The sequence below is a fragment of the Elgaria multicarinata genome, chromosome 2, assembly GCF_023053635.1.
Source record: "Elgaria multicarinata webbii isolate HBS135686 ecotype San Diego chromosome 2, rElgMul1.1.pri, whole genome shotgun sequence".
NCBI classification, from domain to species: domain Eukaryota; kingdom Metazoa; phylum Chordata; class Lepidosauria; order Squamata; family Anguidae; genus Elgaria; species Elgaria multicarinata.
This window is the reverse complement of record NC_086172.1, coordinates 3,785,425-3,802,878: the sequence shown is the minus strand read 5'-3', so window position 1 is coordinate 3,802,878 and position 17,454 is coordinate 3,785,425.

Genomic DNA, 17,454 nt, shown 5'->3' with positions numbered 1-17,454 from the left:
CCAGGATCATCCCGGGTTCATCCCTGCCTGAGCACTGGATGCCTTGTGTGGCACTTAGGGCCCTGCTAGACCTACCACATAATCCGTCTGGGAGGAGGGGCGACAGCGCACCACAGGTAGCGCGCACCGTCGCCCTTTCCCAGACGTAACACGCGACGGGGCAAGGGAAAGCCCTGTCGTGTCCGGCATTTTTTTTCACTTAGAGGGCCGTGTGCGCAGGAGCACACCAACGAAAAAGGTAGTCATTTTTTTAAAAAAAATAAAGGGTCCCCCGTTCCCCCTGCCCCTGATTTCCCCCCCACAATGCCTGATGCCCCCCTGCCCACTCGCTTGCCTGTCCTCCCCCGTCCGCCATGCCCACCCCCTGCCCACTCGTCATGCCTGCCTCCTGCCCTCTCGTCATGTCCGATGCCCCCTCCGCAGCCCCCCGTCTGTGATTCCCCCCCCCCCAGCCTATGGAGCTGTGCCCAGTCTGTGGCTTCTACTGGCTACTCATGAGTAAGCGAGCAGCCAGGAAAAGCCACGGATCCTGCTAGACCTTCCGCAGCCCCGGCCTCAGGCCGGGGCTGCACAAAAGCCAGGCCATAAGCGAATCCACTTATCCCAGTTCAAGCGAGGACTTATCCCGGCCTGACCCCGGAATCACCTGTGCGTCATCTGGATGCACTGGAGGGAGACCGGGCCTCATACCGCGCTAACTCCTCATCTAGCAATGGCCTTAGATGAAAAGGTTTGACCCCAGGACAATCCTGGGATAAACCTTAGGTCTAGCTATGGCCTTGGTGAATATTCATCTCCTAGTATCTGATAGAACAAGTAGATTAAGCACAGTCTCCCATCTATTTTTAAAACTGTTGCTTTTCTGATCATTCTGTGATAGGAATAGAAGATAAGCTGGGCTAACATCCCTTTCTAGGTTATTCAACTTCTCAAACTTTGAATTCAGTGGACGTAATTCCCCTACTTATATTCTAGGTAATAAAGTTCATCAGTTAGAAAAACTGGAAGATTTTTGCGGTGCAGTTTCGCCAAATAACCACATAACTTCCAGCAACTGTTCTTATTCATTTGGACCTGGGCCAGACAGCCAAACATTATTCTTTGGCAATTCTGGACAGTTTTCAAGTAAGAAGGATTCTTTCCTAACACCTCATTCCTATCTTGAAAAAACTGAGCATAGCAAGTGTTCTTCCACTCATTGTAATCTGACATGAACAACGAATAACCAATTGCCAGCCATGGATCTGCCAAAATAATATACATTATTTGCTGCTGCTGCTGCTGCTGTTGTTATCATCATTGTATTTACACTTAAAATCACTAGGTTGTGTACAAAAGATAAAAATTAAATAGGCCCTGCCCAGATTCTGGCTATCTGAAGGTAATGACAAGACATATCAGAAGGAAAGGAAAAGAAAGTAGTCAAGTAGTGGGGTGTGTTTGGCTGGTGGGGGGAAAAGAAGACCGGAAACTGCTGGGGCTTGCATCTGCAGTCTCTCCCCTCAACTGTTGGGCGTCAGCTGATGAAGTGCTCCACCTCTCCCTAACAGGTACATCTGCAGCCTGCCAGACGCTGGGAAGGTGGGGTGTGTTTGGCTGGTGGGGGGAAAAGAAGACCGGAGACTGCTGGGGCTTGCCTCTGCAGTCTCTCCCCTCACCTGTTGGGCGTCAGCTGACCAAGTGCTCCACCTCTCCCTAACAGGTACATCTGCAGCCTGTCAGAGGCTGGGAAGGTGGGGTGTGTTTGGCTAGTGGGGGGAAAAGAAGACCGGAGACTGCTGGGGCTTGCCTCTGCAGTCTCTCCCCTCACCTGTTGGGCGTCAGCTGACCAAGTGCTCCACCTCTCCCTAACAGGTACATCTGCAGCCTGCCAGAGGCAGCGCCTCAGCGCGCGTCTCAGCGACACGCAGAGGAGCTGCTGTACTGCTGTGTACCTGCTGAAGATCTCCAACCAGCCAACCAGCAGCAATTTGTAAAAAATGTTTTAATTAGTTTTTAATATGTGCCTGGGGAGCTCTGGGGGATATGGGGATGCCCACATAACTGTGGTCACGGGTAGGGGGAGGTATGGTGCTAGGGGAGGAACAGGCCAGATGAGGAGAAGAGGGGATAGATTCCTTACAGCTATTCCCTCTTCTGGTTCCTACCCCAACAGGATAGTTCCTGGCAGCCTTATCAGCTTGCTCCCGGGTCTGGTGGTGCTGCTGCTGAACGCCAGGTCAGTCCAGAATAAAATCTCCCTCATCCATGATCTGATTGTGGATGAGGGGGCTGACCTGGTATGCATCACTGAGACCTGGGTGGGTGAACTGGGGGGGGGGTTGCTCTCACCCAGCTCTGCCCTCCTGGGTACTCGGTGCAGCACCAGCACAGACTCGAGGGCCGGGGAGAGGGGGTTGCCGTGGTCTATAGGAATACAATCTCCCTCTCTAGGCTTCCTGTTCAGTCGAGTGCTGGTCTGGAGTGTTTGTACTGTGTGTTGGGTACTCGAGACAGATGAGGGATTCTGCTGGTGTACCGTCCACCCCGCTGCCCAACAGTCTCCCTGCCTGAGCTGACGGAGGTTGTCTCGGACCTGGTGTTGAGGACCCCCAGGATGGTGGTTCTGGGGGATGGTGGTTCTGGGGGATCTCAACTTCCATGCTGAGGCTGCTGTATCCGGAGCGGCTCAGGACTTCATGGCTGCCATGACAACCATGGGGCTGTCTCAACATGTCATCGGCCCAACACATGCAAAGGGACACACGCTTGATCTGGTTTTCTCGACTGGGCAGGAGGATGGTGATCTGGAAGTGGGGGAACTAACATCTACCCCCTTGTCATGGTCAGATCACTTCCTACTGAGGTTTAGACTCTCAGCGGCCTTTCCCCTCTGCAAGGGTGGGGGGCCTATTAAAATGGTCCGCCCCCGGAGGCTAATGGACTCCGATGGATTCCAGAGGGCTCTGGGGGATTTTCCTGCTGATATGGCCGGTGCTCCTGTCGAAGCCCAGGTCGCTCTGTGGAATGCAGAGATGACTCGGGCGGTTGACACGATCGCGCCCAAGCGCCCTCTCCCTCTGAGCAGAGCCCGGTCAGCTCCATGGTATACACCTGAGTTGAGGGTGATGAAGCAAGAGGGGAGACGGCTAGAACGCAGGTGGAGGAAAACTCGTGCTGGGTCTGATCGAACACGGGCTAGAGCTCACTATCGAGCCTACTCTGTGGTGGTGAGGGTGGCAAAGAGACAGTTCTTTTCCACCAGCATTGCGTCTTCTCAGTGTCGTCCAGCGGAGCTTTTCCGAGTGGTTCGTGGCCTGTTACACTCTGGGCCAGGGTGTGAGATAGTTGAACCCTCGGTAGCACGCTGTGACGAGTTTGCACGGCACTTTGAAGACAAAGTCGCTCAGATTCGCCATGAATTGGACACCACACTTAATGCAGCACCACTAGTAGAGGCGTTCAGAGCGCCATCCGGCTCAGTTTTATTGGATGAGTTTCAGTTATTGAGGCCCGAGGATGTGGACAAGGTGCTTGGCCATGTCCGATCGACTACCTGTGTGCTTGACCCTTGACCCTCATGGCTCATTACATCAAATAAGGAGGGGATCGCCGGCTGGGTCCAGGAGGTTGTAAATGCCTCCATGAGAGAGGGAGTGGTGCCGGCTTCTTTAAAAGAGGTGGCAATTAGACCACTCCTGAAGAAGCCTAATCTGGACCTGGAGGAGGTTAACAACTACAGGCCGGTGGCTAATATCCCCTTCCTGGGCAAGGTGCTTGAGCCGGTGGTTGCAGGACAACTCCAGGCACTCTTGAATGAAACAGATTATCTAGATCCATTTCAATCGGGTTTCAGGCCTGGTTTTGGAACGGAAACTGCCTTGGTCGCCCTGTGGGATGACCTCTGTCGGGAGAGAGACAGGGGGAGTGCGACCCTGTTGGTTCTCCTAGACCTCTGAGTGGCCTTCGATACCATCGACCATGGTATCCTTCTGGATAGGTTGTCTGAACTGGGAGTTGGAGGTACTGCATTGCAGTGGTTCCGCTCCTACTTGGATGGCCGATTCCAGAAGGTGGTGCTGGGGGATTATTGCTCTGTGCCATGGCTCCTAAGCCATGGGGTTCCACAGGGCTCTATCTTATCCCCTATGCTGTTTAACATATACATGAAGCTGCTGGGGGAGGTTATCCAGAGATGTGGACTGAGGAGTCATCAATATGCGGATGATACCCAGCTCTACCTTTCCTTTTCATCAAACCCAGGTGAGGCAGTGACTGTTCTGAACCAGTGCCTGGGCACGGTAATGGACTGGATGAGGGCTAACAAACTGAGACTCAATCCAGACAAGACGGAGGTACTGTTAGCGGGTGGTTCATTTGTCCGGCGAGGTGATGTTTGCCCTGTCCTGGACGGGGTTGAACTCTCCCTAAAGGATCGGGTCCATAGTTTGGGGGTGCTCTTGGATCCAGAACTGTCACTTGAGGCACAGGTGAACTCAGTGGCAAAGAGCACCTTTTATCAGCTTAGGCTGATATACCAACTGCGCCCTTATCTGGACAGTGATAGCCTAGCTACAGTTATCCATGCTCTGATAACCTCTCGTTTGGATTACTGCAATGCGTTATACATGGGGCTGCCTTTGAAAACGGTCCGGAAGCTTCAGCTGGTTCAAAACAGGGCAGCCCATTTACTAACAGGGACTGGTTGGCGAGATCACATTACGCCAGTCCTTTTACAACTTCATTGGCTGCCAGTCCAGGTCCGGGCCCGATTCAAAGTGCTGGTATTGACATTTAAAGCCCTAAACGGTTTGGGGCCAGGTTATTTGAAGGAACACCTCCTCCCATATGTACCTACCCAGACCTTAAGATCATCTACAGGGGCCCTTCTCCGTGAGCCCCTGCCAAAGGAAGTGAGGCAGGTGGCTACTAGGAGGAGGGCTTCTCCGCTGTGGCACCCCGGTTGTGGAATGAGCTCCCCAGAGAGGTCCGCCTGGCACCTACACTGTACTTCTTTCATCGCCAGCTGAAGACCTTTTTATTCACTCAGTATTTTAACACTTAATTTTAACTTAAATTTAAATTATACTGTTTTAACTCTGTATTTTGGCCTTGTATCAATTTTGATGCGTGGTTTTATCCTGGTTGTGCTTTTTATATTGTATTTTGTATTTGTGTTTTTAACCTGTTGGTTGTTTTATGATGGTTTTAATTTTTGTGAACTGCCCAGAGAGCTTCGGCTATTGGGCGGTATAAAAATGTAATAAATGAATAAAAATAAATAAATAAATAAATAAACTAGGAAAAGCCAGGTAGAAGCTCAGGGCCTTCCTAGACATGGGTTTAGCCCGGTGCGAGGCCCGGGCTCCCTCCTGTGCATGCAGATGATGCACAGGGGATCCCAGGGTTTGGCTGGGCTAAACCCTCCCTTGACCCGGGATAATCGGATCCACTTGTGGCCTGGTTTTTCTGCAGCCCGCGGCTTTTCCCGGCTGCTCACTTACTCGCAGGCTGGGGGTGAGGGAACCACGGGGGGGGGAGTGATGGGGGCCAGGGGGGAAAGAGCAGACCCGGCAGGAGAGATGGGGGGGAAGAACAGAGCCAGGGTGGGGAGATCACGGCCAGGGTGGTGGTGGAGGGGGAATTGGACATGGCAAGCAGGGGTGGCAAGCGGACGGGGCGAGCGAGGGGGCGAGCAAGTGGGCGAGCGGGGAGGTGAGCAAGTGGGCAAGCGGGGGGCGAACAAGTGGGTGAGCAGGGGGGCAAGCAGGGGGCATCAGACATTGTGGGGGTGGAAATCAGGGGCAGGGGGAGCGGGGAACCCTTTTTTTTTTAAAAAAAAGACCTACTTTTTCGTTGGTGCGCTCCTGCGCACATGGCCCCTTTAATTTTTTTTTAAAAATGGAGGATGCGACAGGGCTTTCCTTTCCCAGTCGCATCTGACGTCTGGATAGGCGCGACGGCCCGTGCTAATTCTAGCACGGGCTCGCCGTGCCTGAAGGCCAGATTCAAAGGTAGGTCTAGCAAGGCCCTCAGTCTCTTAAGTAGCACAAAATTCAAGATTTTTAATTATGGCCTTTGCTAGACCTACATGATATCCCAGGATGGAGGAGGAGTGATCTCATGTTGTCAATAACACGAGATCCCGTCCTCATTTGCACATAAGGCAAGGTGACTCAAGAAGAGAGCTGTCGCGCCCGCCATTTTTTTAACTTTTAAAGGGGACGATGCGCATGAACGCTCGTGCGTGAAGGTAAGGGTTTTTTAAAAAATTAAATTGATTTTCCTGCTCCCCCACCCTGCCCCCGATTGGCACAGTGCTCCTGGGGAGAGCTGTGCCCTGTGTGCGGCTCCTGGCTCCAATCGCGCAGAGCTGGGAAAAGCTGCAAAAACAGGCTACACACTTGCGGTCTTGGGCTCAGTGTGAGACTGAGAAAAAGCGGACTTGAAGGGGTAGGGTAGACTATATCCCAGGGCCAGGGAGGGTTGATCCCTGCCTGATCCTGGGATCCCCTGTGCGTCATCTGGATGCACAGGGACGATCTTGGGTATCGTCCCGGGATATAGCCTGGTCTAGCAAAGGCCTATGAATCTCCTTGAAACCTGTACCAATTTTTTTGTGCTAATTTTGTGTTGTTTTGTGCTACTACCAAAAGTGTGAAAATGACATACCCTTAGGTGGGGCTTGGTGAATGCTTAAAAGCCACATTCCCATATCACCTCCAAACCTATGCCAATGTTTTGTGCTAGTTTTGTGCCGTTTTGTTAGGGTGACTATATGAAAAGGAGGACAGGGCTCCTGTATCTTTAAAGCTGTATAGAAAAGGGAATTTCAGCAAGTGTCATTTGAATGCACGTAGCACCTGGTGAAATTTTGTCTTCATCCTAACGGTTAAAACTGTAGGAGTCCTGCCCTCTTGACCAGATACAAAAGAGAGGAGGGCACCTGCAGCTTTAACTATTGCAATGAAGCAGGAATTTCACCAGATGCTGTATGCATACAAATGACACCTGCTGAAAATCCCTTTTCTCTACAATTGTTAAAGACACAGGAGCCCTGTCCTCCTTTTCATATGGTCGCCCTAGTTTTGTGCCACAACTTGTCTGGGATGACAGAGTTGTTGTTGTTGGTGTTCAGGAGTCCTTGGTGACATTTGTCCTTGGCTCCACTGAATTTCCATTGACCAGGATTTGTAGAATGAATAAAAAATTGTAGTAAGAGACATTTAACTAACCTGAGCAAGGCACTGCCCCCACAACTGCAGCCACTTCAACAAAAGATGGTGAATCTGGATGAAATGACAGTGGCTCCATCGGAGGAGAGATCGCAAAGAAACGGGGGCGCCCTAAAAACTATACCTCTGAATCTGGAGGTGCTGGGGATTGAACTGTGGACCTTCAGCTTGCAAAGCATTTGCTCCACCATTGAGCAAAAGCCCCTTGCTGGCTCTTATTTTACATTCTAACTGCTTAAGTAAATGTCAGGAATTAAGCCTTTGACAGTATGTACAAATTCGAGGCTGAAGGAAAGTTGTTGCCAGTCACCGTCAACAATGTTTACATTTTGTGTTGCTAATATTGAAGATCTGAGAATTCAGAGCCCCCAAAGGGGATAGTTAGAGTGTTTATATGTAGAAGCATTCAGCGCTTCTGAGCCAAACTACAGCCTTAATGGTATAGATTGGCCTCTCTATCTCCTGCAGATTACTCTGAATGAAGCTGTTGGAAGTTGCTTTCTCAAGATACATCAGCAATATGCCTTATTCCTAGAAGCCCACTGAATTGTTCAATGATCTCCCGTGTATAGCCAGCCAAAATTGGAAACATTAAGAAATATGCATTATCCCTGAGCAGAGAGCTGCCACAAAGCCTATAGAGCACTAACGTCCTGTTAAAACCTTTATTTGAAAATCTGCTTAGGTCATCTCCTGGCTTTCTGTAATGGGATGAATTGTATCATAAAGCAAGTGCATGCCAGAAAAACACATTGCTGCAAAGTCTTCTACCATTTTCTTTGAACATAATATGAATGCTACTGAGAACTGCAAAGGTTAATCCATTACAACAAGGCAATTAGATTTAGTGACTGTTTGGAAGATAAAAGCAGTGAGTCATAATCAATCCTGAGAACCCAGACATGATAAATGTCTACAATTTCCTCTTACCTCATCGAGTTGAGTATGACAAAGCATGTTAGGGTGGAATGATTACAGTTTTGTGTCAGAAATGCAGGCGGGTTTTTATTTTTATTAAACAAGTTACTTGTGAAAAAGCAATCTCCCCCTCCTCTCCAGATGGTTTCTTCATTTTGCTCTCAAAATTTGACAGACACCATGTGGTAATGGCCATTTAACGGGAGGGGTAGTGAGGCAAAGATATTTTCTCTAGGGCCCTGCCTACACGAAATGTTGTTCTGGAATTTTTGAACTCTTGCTTCTTAACCATAGGACAGTCCTGCACTACAGTAGTAGTTCACATATTGAGTTGCAGCATACCAATGTTCTGCAAAGATGTGTTTTTCCAGAGCTAGTGTGAGAACAGCTAATGCTGTGACAGCCTAGTTCAAGAAAGGCTGGGTTCTGGAACAGCCAAAAAGCCAACGCCACAGGCTGTATTAGGAACACTGACCAGTCCTGCCTCATATGTACACATGTGCTTCCTGCAGACTAGAAAGGCACAAGCCTGGGGCAATAGCAAGGGGGCTGAACAAAAAAAATATGTAGTACAGAGCATTTTGCATGATTGTGAGTTCTCCCTGCTCTCTGCCACTCCATAGGTGACATAACATCATCAGAGGATGGAAACCGGGATGATCAGGGGTCTGGAAACAAAGCCCTATGAAGAGAGACTGAAAGAACTGGGCATGTTTAGCCTGGAGAAGAGAAGATTGAGGGGAGACATGATAGTACTTTTCAAATACTTAAAGGGTTGTCACAAAGAGGAGGACCAGGATCTCTTCTCGATCCTCCCAGAGTGCAGGACACGGAATAACGGGCTCAAGTTAAAGGAAGCCAGATTCCGGCTGGACATCAGGAAAAACTTCCTGACTGTTAGAGCAGTATGACAATGGAATCAGTTACCTAGGGAGGTTGTGGGCTCTCCCACACTAGAGGCATTCAAGAGGCAGCTGGACAACCATCTGTCAGGGATGCTTTAGGGTGGATTCCTGCATTGAGCAGGGGGTTGGACTCGATGGCCTTGTAGGCCCCTTCCAACTCTGCTATTCTATGATATGATTCTATGATCATGTTCTTTGATCATGATCAGCCCTGCTCCATATCACTGAATGCCACTCAGAGGGATGGACATTGGGCTGCTGTTTTATCACATGGTGAGGCGTCTTAGATGTTGCAGCTTGGGAATATGCTGTACATCTAATCCTGGGGCATGACTACACCAGGGGAGTGGAGGGGGAGGATCTCACGATACGCTGATCGCAAGATCCTCCCCCTCAGTCCACACACGGCATGTGACGTCCAGGGAGGAAAGAGGACATCGCGACCGCCCATTTGTTTTGTTTTTAAAAAAGACAGGACCTGGAGTGCACCTGTGCTCCAGAACAAAAGTAAGTTTTTTTTTTGTTTTGTTTTTAAAAAAGGCCTGACCCCACTCCCCTCCTCCCCCATGGGCATGGAGTGCTTGAAAAAGCGTTATTATTATTATTATTATTATTATTATTATTATTATTATTATTATTTATAGCACCACCAGTGTACATGGTGCTGTACAGAGTAAAACAATAAAATAGCAAAACCCTGCCGCATAGGCTTACATTCTAATAGAATCATAATAAAACAATAAGAAGGGGAAGAGAATGCACCAAACAGGCACAGGGTAGAGTAAAACTAACAGTATAAAAGTAAGATCAAAATCAAGTTCTAAAAGCTTTAGAAAAAAAAAGTTTTTAGCTCAGCTTTAAAAACTGTGATTGAACTTGCAGTTCACAAATGTTCTGGAAGAGCGTTCCAAGGCATAAGGGGCAGCGGAAGAAAATGGACAAAGCCGAGCAAGGGAAGTAGAGACCCTTGGGCAGGTGAGAAACATGGCATCAGAGGAGCGAAGAGCATGAGCGGGGCAATAGGGTGAGATGAGATAGGAAGGAGCTAGACTGTGAAAAGCTTTGTAGGTCAACAGGAGAAGTTTATATTGGACTCTGAGGTGAATTGGAAGCCAATGAAGAGATTTCAGAAGTGGAGTAACACGGTTAGAGAGGCGAGCCATGAAGATGATCTTAGCAGCAGAGTGGTGAACAGAAACCAACAAACTGATGTGAGAAGAAGGAAGGCCAGTCAGAAGAAGGTTACAGTAGTCCAACAGAGAAAAAACCAATGCATGAACAAGATTCTTGGCAGAATAGGCAGACAAAAATGATCGAATCCTGGAAATATTATATAGGGAAAAACGACAGGATTTAGCTACTGCCTCAATATGAGGAATAAAGGAGAGCGAGGAATCAAATATAAAGCCAAGACTATGAGCTTCCTTGACTGGAGTAAGTGTAACATCATTGACAGTAAGAGAAAATGAAAGATGGGGAGAAGGTTCAGGAGGAAAAACAAGCAATTCTGTCTTTGCCATAATAAGTTTCAAACGACGATGAAGCAACCAAGCTGAGATATCTGAAAGACATGCCGAGATACGATCATGAACATCAGGAGAAAGTTCCGGAGCTGAAAGATATAATTGTGTATCATCAGCATACAGATGATATTGGAGAACATGAGATTGAATAAGATTACCCAAGGACAACATGTATAAAGAAAACAACAACGGGCCAAGCACCGAGCCTTGCAGAACCCCTACTGAAAGGGGAAAAGAAGAAGACGAGCTGCCATTTGCCAACACGTTGAAAGAGCGACCCGCTAGATAGGAGGCAAACCAGTTATAGATGGAGCCACAAAATCCAAGGTCATGAAGGGAATCCAAAAGAAGATCATGATCAACCGTGTCAAAGGCTGCAGTAAGATCCAGGAAAAGAAGAACAGAATAAAGGTCTTTACACTTGGCAATAAGAAGATCATTGGTAATCTTAGTAAGAGCTGTATCAGTGGAATGCAAAGGACAGAATCCAGATTGAAAAGGATCCAAAGCAGAGTTACTAGAAAGAAAATCAAGACAATGGGAGTAGACCACACGCTCCAGGTTCTTTGAAACAAAAGGCAACAAAGAGACAGGACGGTAATTAGAAAGAGAAAGCACATCGAGAGAAGCCTTTTTAAGAATAGGAGAGACTGTAACATGTTTAAAGGCAGAAGGAAATGAACCAGAGGACAAAGAAAAATTAATAATATGAAGCAAGGAAGGGAGGATAGCAGGAATAAGATTAATAAAGACCCGAGAAACAATCGGATCAAAAGAACAAGTGGAAGGCTTCAAAGAGTGCAGTATTCTAGACAGTTCATCAGCTGAGACCATGCCCTGTGCCTGGTTCTTGGCTCCTCACATTTACTTGCAAGGAGCCGGGATGAAACCGGGATGGCCGCCCACACCTCCCGTGGTCTCGGGATGACCCCGAGAATGCGGGAAAAGCTGAGAAAAAAGGGTATGGCAACATCCCGAGGGAAATGGAGGGATCATCCCTCCCTGTTCCCGGGATCCCCTGTCCGTCATGTGGATGCACAGGGATGATCCCGGGATGATCCCCTGGATATCGCTTGGTGTAGACATGCCCCTGGATAAGATTTCCATCTGATCACAAGCATTTCTGTCTTGTCTGGATTAAGTCCATGATTGCCTCCAGAGAGTGATTCAGAACATGTAGTGCTTCCTTAGATTCAGGCAAAAAGCTGAAGTAGAGCTGAGTTTAAACAGCCTATTGATGACAACCAGGCCCAAACCTTTGGGAAATATATAGTCAAGGAACAGCTAATTTCTTTGAATGAGTTCAAATCTCCAGGGCCTGATGAACTGCACCCTAGAGTAATAAAGGAGCTGGCAGAAGAACTCTCAGAACCACTGTCTATTATCTTTGCATAATCATGAAAGACAGGTGAGGTGCCGGATGACTGAAGGAGGGCTAACGTTGTCCCTATCTTCAAAAAGGGCAAAAAGGAGGAACAGACCAGTTAGTTTGACATCCATCCCTGGGAAAATTTTGAAGCAGATTATAAAGAAGTCAATCCGTAAGCACCTTGAAAACAATGCAGATTACTAGAAGCCAGCATGGATTTGTCAAGATCAAATCTTGCCGGACTAATCTGATCTCATTCTTTGATCAGGTAACCTCCCTTGTGGACTGTGGGAATGCTGTGGACATAATATATCCTGACTTCAGCAAAGCTTTTGATAAAGTGCCCCATGATATTCTGATTAACAAACTAGCTAAAAGTGGGCTAGATGGAACAACTATTAGGTGGATCCACAGTTGGCTACAGAATCGGACTCAAAGAGCACTTATCAATGGTACCTTCTCAAAATGCGGGCAGGTAACAAGTGGGCTACTGCAGGGCTCAGTCCTGGACCCCATGTTCTTCAACATTTTTCTAATGATTTGGACAAGGAGGTGCAGGGAATGCTTATCAAATTTGCAGATGACACAAAATTGGGTAGAATAGCTAATACCCTGGAAGACAGAAGTAAACTTCAAAGTGATCTTGATAGGCTGGAGTGCTGGGCTGAAAACAACAGAATGAAATTTAATAGGGATAAATGCCAAGTTTTACACCTAGGAAAAAGAAACCAAATGCACAGTTACAAGATGGGTATAGTTTGTTCAGCAATACTACAAGCAGGAAGGATCTTAGAATTGTTGTAGATCACAAGTTTAATATGAGCCAACAGAAAGGCAAATGCTACTTTGGGCTGCATTAATAGAAGTATAGCTTCCAAATCATGTGAGGTACTGGTTCCCTACTATTCTGCACTGGTTAGGCCTCATCTTAAGTATTGTGTCCAGTTTTGGGCTCCACAGTTCAAGAAGGATCCAGACAAGCTGGATGGGGTTTAGAGGAGGGCAACGAGGATGATCAAGAGTCTGGAAACAAAGCCCAATGAGAAAAGACTGAAAGAGCTGGGCATGTTTAGCCTTGAGAAGAGAAGATTTAGGGGAGACATGATAGCACTCCTCAAATACTTGAAAGTTTGCCACACAGAGGAGGGCCAGGATCTCTTCTTGATCATCTCAGGGCCTTGCTAGACGAGGCCTTAGCGCGCCTTCAGACCCGGTTTCCCTGCTGTGCGTCCAGATGACGCACAGGGGAAACCGGCGGCAGGCCGCAGTGAGGCCTCCTCCAACGCGCCATAAGCGAATTCGCTTATGGTGCGCCTTTTTCCCAGCTCCGGCCTCAGGCCGGAGCTGGGGAACGTCTAGCGACTTCCGCGGCTTTTCGCGGCTACTCGCTTACTCATACGAGCGCTGTGCCCATCGGCCCAGGGGGGGAGAGAGGGGAGGGGGAAAGATGGTAGGGTGGGTGGCAAGGGGGCAGGGCAGGTGTGATCGCGCCGCGCGCCGCCCGAGCAAGCAGGCGAGCGGCGCTTGCCCGGGCATTGCTGCCCCATGCCAGGCATTGCCTGGGCAAGCGCCGCTCGCCTGCTTGCTCGGGCGGCGCGATCGCACCTGCCCTGCCCCCTTGCCACCCACCCTGCCATCCTTCCCCCCCCTTTAAAAAAAAACTCCTACCGTCTCCGGAGTCTTCAGGCCGCACCCGGCCCCTTTAAACAAACAAACAAACAAAAAAATGGCGGACGCCGCAGGGGAGGCGTGCTAACGTTAGCGCACCTTGGCCCTGCCTCCCTTCCGGCGTAAGCCAGCAGGTCTAGCAAGGCCCTCAGAGTGCAGGACAGGGAATAATGGGTGCAAGTTACAGGAAGCCAGATTCTGTCTAGACAGCAGAAAAAACTTCTTGACTGTTAGAGCAGTATGACAGTGGAACCAATTACCTAGGGAGGTCGTGGGCTCTCCTACACTAGAGGCATTCAAGAGGCAGCTGGACAGCCATCTCTCAGGTATGCATTGAGCAGGGAGTTGGACTTGATGGCCTTATAGGGCCCTTCCAACTCTACTATTCTATGATTCTGTGTACTGAATATTCTAAGCCAGTGGTTTCTAAGTTCATCTTTCTGGAACCCACAAGTTGGTAATATGCAGGTACCAGACTGCTGACAGCAAACACTGGGACACAATGGTTTCACTTCCATATCCTGTTTTCAATACATGGAGGTTGTCGATGTTATCTCACTTGTGATACACTCAGTTCCAAGCATTGTTTTTCTACTTTGAAGCCTTTAGTGGAGTAACCAGAAGGCCTTACTGTAGTTGACCAAGGCCATTTCTACACCAGCCCAAAAATGTGGGCTGGTCACAGCCAAGTCCCTGTGCATCCGAATGATGCACAGGGACTCCCGGGAGGAAAGAAGGACGAGAACAGGTTTTCCCAGGGATTTTTCTTTATTAATTTTTATTATTGCTTTATATCCCACCTTTTCTCCTGCAAGGAACCCAAAGCAGTGTACATAATTCTCCTTCTCTCCATTTTATCCTCACAACAACAACACTGTGAGGTGGGATGGACTGAGAGTCTGTGACTGGCCCAAAGTCACTCAGTGGGTTTTTCATGGCTGAGTGGGGACTAGAACCCAGATCTCCAAACTCTCAGTCTGACACTGGCTCCCTGGGAAAATCTGATTCTTCCCACGGTCTCGGGATCAGGATCTCGCAAGATCCTCCTCCTCCCTCCCTCTGATGTAGAAATGGCCCAAGTCCCATTGTGGAAGAAAGGGGCCTGATATATTTGGGAGAGATTCAAAATACTGGTGAAAGGTTCCTGGTTGAGAGAAGGGGACAGTACAGGCAGGAGATGAGAGGGAACAAAAGCCATTAACAGTTATGGAAAAAGAATAGAAGCAGTTAAAAGGAAATTGGGAGTGGACTGGAAAGACTGTCCAGAGGGAGAGCAAAAGAGACTGAAGAAGCCTTTGAAAGCCTTTTATAATTTTCAGGCTATACTGAATGGGAGACAGTAAACTTACGGCAAAAAAGAAAAAGAAAAAAAGGGGGGGGAGAAAATAAACAATGAACAATTGTCTTTGTGACATGGAAAAGAAGCCAATGCCATGAAAGCATATTCAAAAAACAATTGAGTAACATATTTCTAACAAGTTAAGAATATAATTTTAGAAGGACTGCAAGCCTTCCTACGTCAGGACTTAAAAATCCCAATCACTGGGGAGCGGAGCTTGATGACCATGAACTAGTAAGATTTCTTGTGAGGCTCCTGGACGGGACAGCCGAGAATCCAATTATCACATTTAAAAAGGCATGAATCTCTAATGAACATTATCGGAAAATGCTTATGACCTTTAACTGATGCTGATGATGACTTTTTTGAAAGTATAATCGGTATAAGGAGTGGGGAAATCAAGCCCAGTTTGCAAGCCCGGTTTCTGTGCTTGCAAATCAGTCAGTTCAGAGTGGAGAGTTTAAAACTGAAACCAAAGACTTTGTTGTTGTTGGAACTCTCCAAGTGACTGCTGAATTGAATTACTGTGATATATCACTCCTTATCTGGGTAGAGCGAGAATTGGCAATAAATTTAACTATCGGAAAGTACTGAGAGAGAAAAGCTGTTTACGTGCATGGAATGAGAGACTGTTTTGATTGTTATTCGGGACATTAAGCAATTGATTTATGCCCTATGCCGAACATTAGAGAGAAAAAAAGCTGAAAAAGTAATTTGGCGACGCCGTATACGCCCCTCTAATCATAATCTCCCCTGCCTTGAAAAGCTGTCCTCGGAAGAGGAGGTAAATAGCAGTGAGAGAGAGAGGGAGAGGGGGAGTAGTGACAAGATGGTGGGGAAAGCTGGCAAGGGGCCAGCTACCATGGCTGAAATTAAGAGCTTCATATTAGAAAACAACGCAATTCTCATTAAAAAGATGGATGAACATGTTGAAAAGGCAGACAAGCGAATGGATATGCTAGCTGACAAGATTGCTCAGAATGACAGGAGTATAAAGATTTTAGAAGCAGGAGTAAACCTATTGGAGAAAAGGCAAGATGTTTTTGAAAAAAGTTGTAATGTACAGTTTCAGGACCAAGAGACAAGGCTGATCCAATTAGAAGACCAGAATCGATGATCTACACTTTGAATTAAGAATTTTATCGAAGTATCAGGAGAAGATTTGAGAAAAATAATTCTGCAGTGGTTTAAAGACATGATGGCTGATCTGGAAATAAAGGACTGTGAGGTGGACAGGAATCATAGAGTGGGAGGACCAAATTACAGAGGAGCAATTAAAGACATCTTGGTGAAATTTGGCAGCTACTACAAAAAAGAGCAAGTTATGAAGAAACTGAGGTCTATGGTTCTGATTCAATACAAAGGCAAATCACTGCAAATTTACAACGATCTTTGTCAGCAAATGGAGACGCAGTGTCAAGCCAATAACTGAAATATTAACAAAGAATACAATAAAGTATGCCTGGGCTTAACCTGTTTTTTTAAGGTTTACACATGGTGGGAGGCAACACAGAGTAACCTCCTTGGATCAGGGCAAGGAGTTACTGAAGAGTTTGGGTTTGTATAATGGTGCAAGTTTGAATGAAGCAGGTGGGAACGGAAGTGAAGCTGGGGTGTCTGGGATGTAATAAACTTGATAAATTGACTATGAGATAATAGTATATAAATTTTGTTAAAACATAGAGGTCTTGCCGGTCAGGCGGAGCACTGCCTCTCCCCCCTCCCCTAAGGGTAGATAATGGCCGGAGTGATAGACTTACGGGGATTTGGGGGGGGGAAGAGGTGGGGGGTGGGTTGGGTTGATTGAGTGGGAGGGAGGGATTTGAAGGGGTTTTTATGGTTTTTGTGTTTTTATGTATATGAATTTGAGTTGAAGAACACATGGGATCGGAAGGAGTATCAAAAGGTTGAATATGGATAAGAAAATAAAAGTATCAACGCTTAATGTAAAAGGTCTGGGGGCAGTCGTGAAAAGGAGGAGAATTGAACAAATGTTAAATAGAGAAGGATCTGACATTATCCTTATTTATTTATTTATTTATTTATTACATTTTTATACCGCCCAATAGCCGAAGCTCTCTGGGCGGTTCACAAAAATTAAAATCATCATAAAACAACCAACAAGTTAAAAATACAAATACAAAATACAATATAAAAAGCACAACCAGGATAAAACCACGCAGCAAAATTGATATAAGGTTAAAATACAGAGTTAAAACAGTATAATTTAAATTTAAGTTAAAATTAAGTGTTAAAATACTGAGTGAATAAAAAGGTCTTCAGCTGGCGACGAAAGGAGTACAGTGTAGGCGCCAGGCGGACCTCTCTGGGGAGCTCATTCCACAACCGGGGTGCCACAGCGGAGAAAGCGGGTGCCTGCTGCAAGAAACACACCAAAGCTTCGATGGGGTAAACGAAATATGATTAAAATGGTCAGTTTATTATGAAAAGTCATTGGGGACTTAAAAAAAAAATGGAGTGGCTATTTTGATTTTAAAAAAAGTGGATTTATATTAGA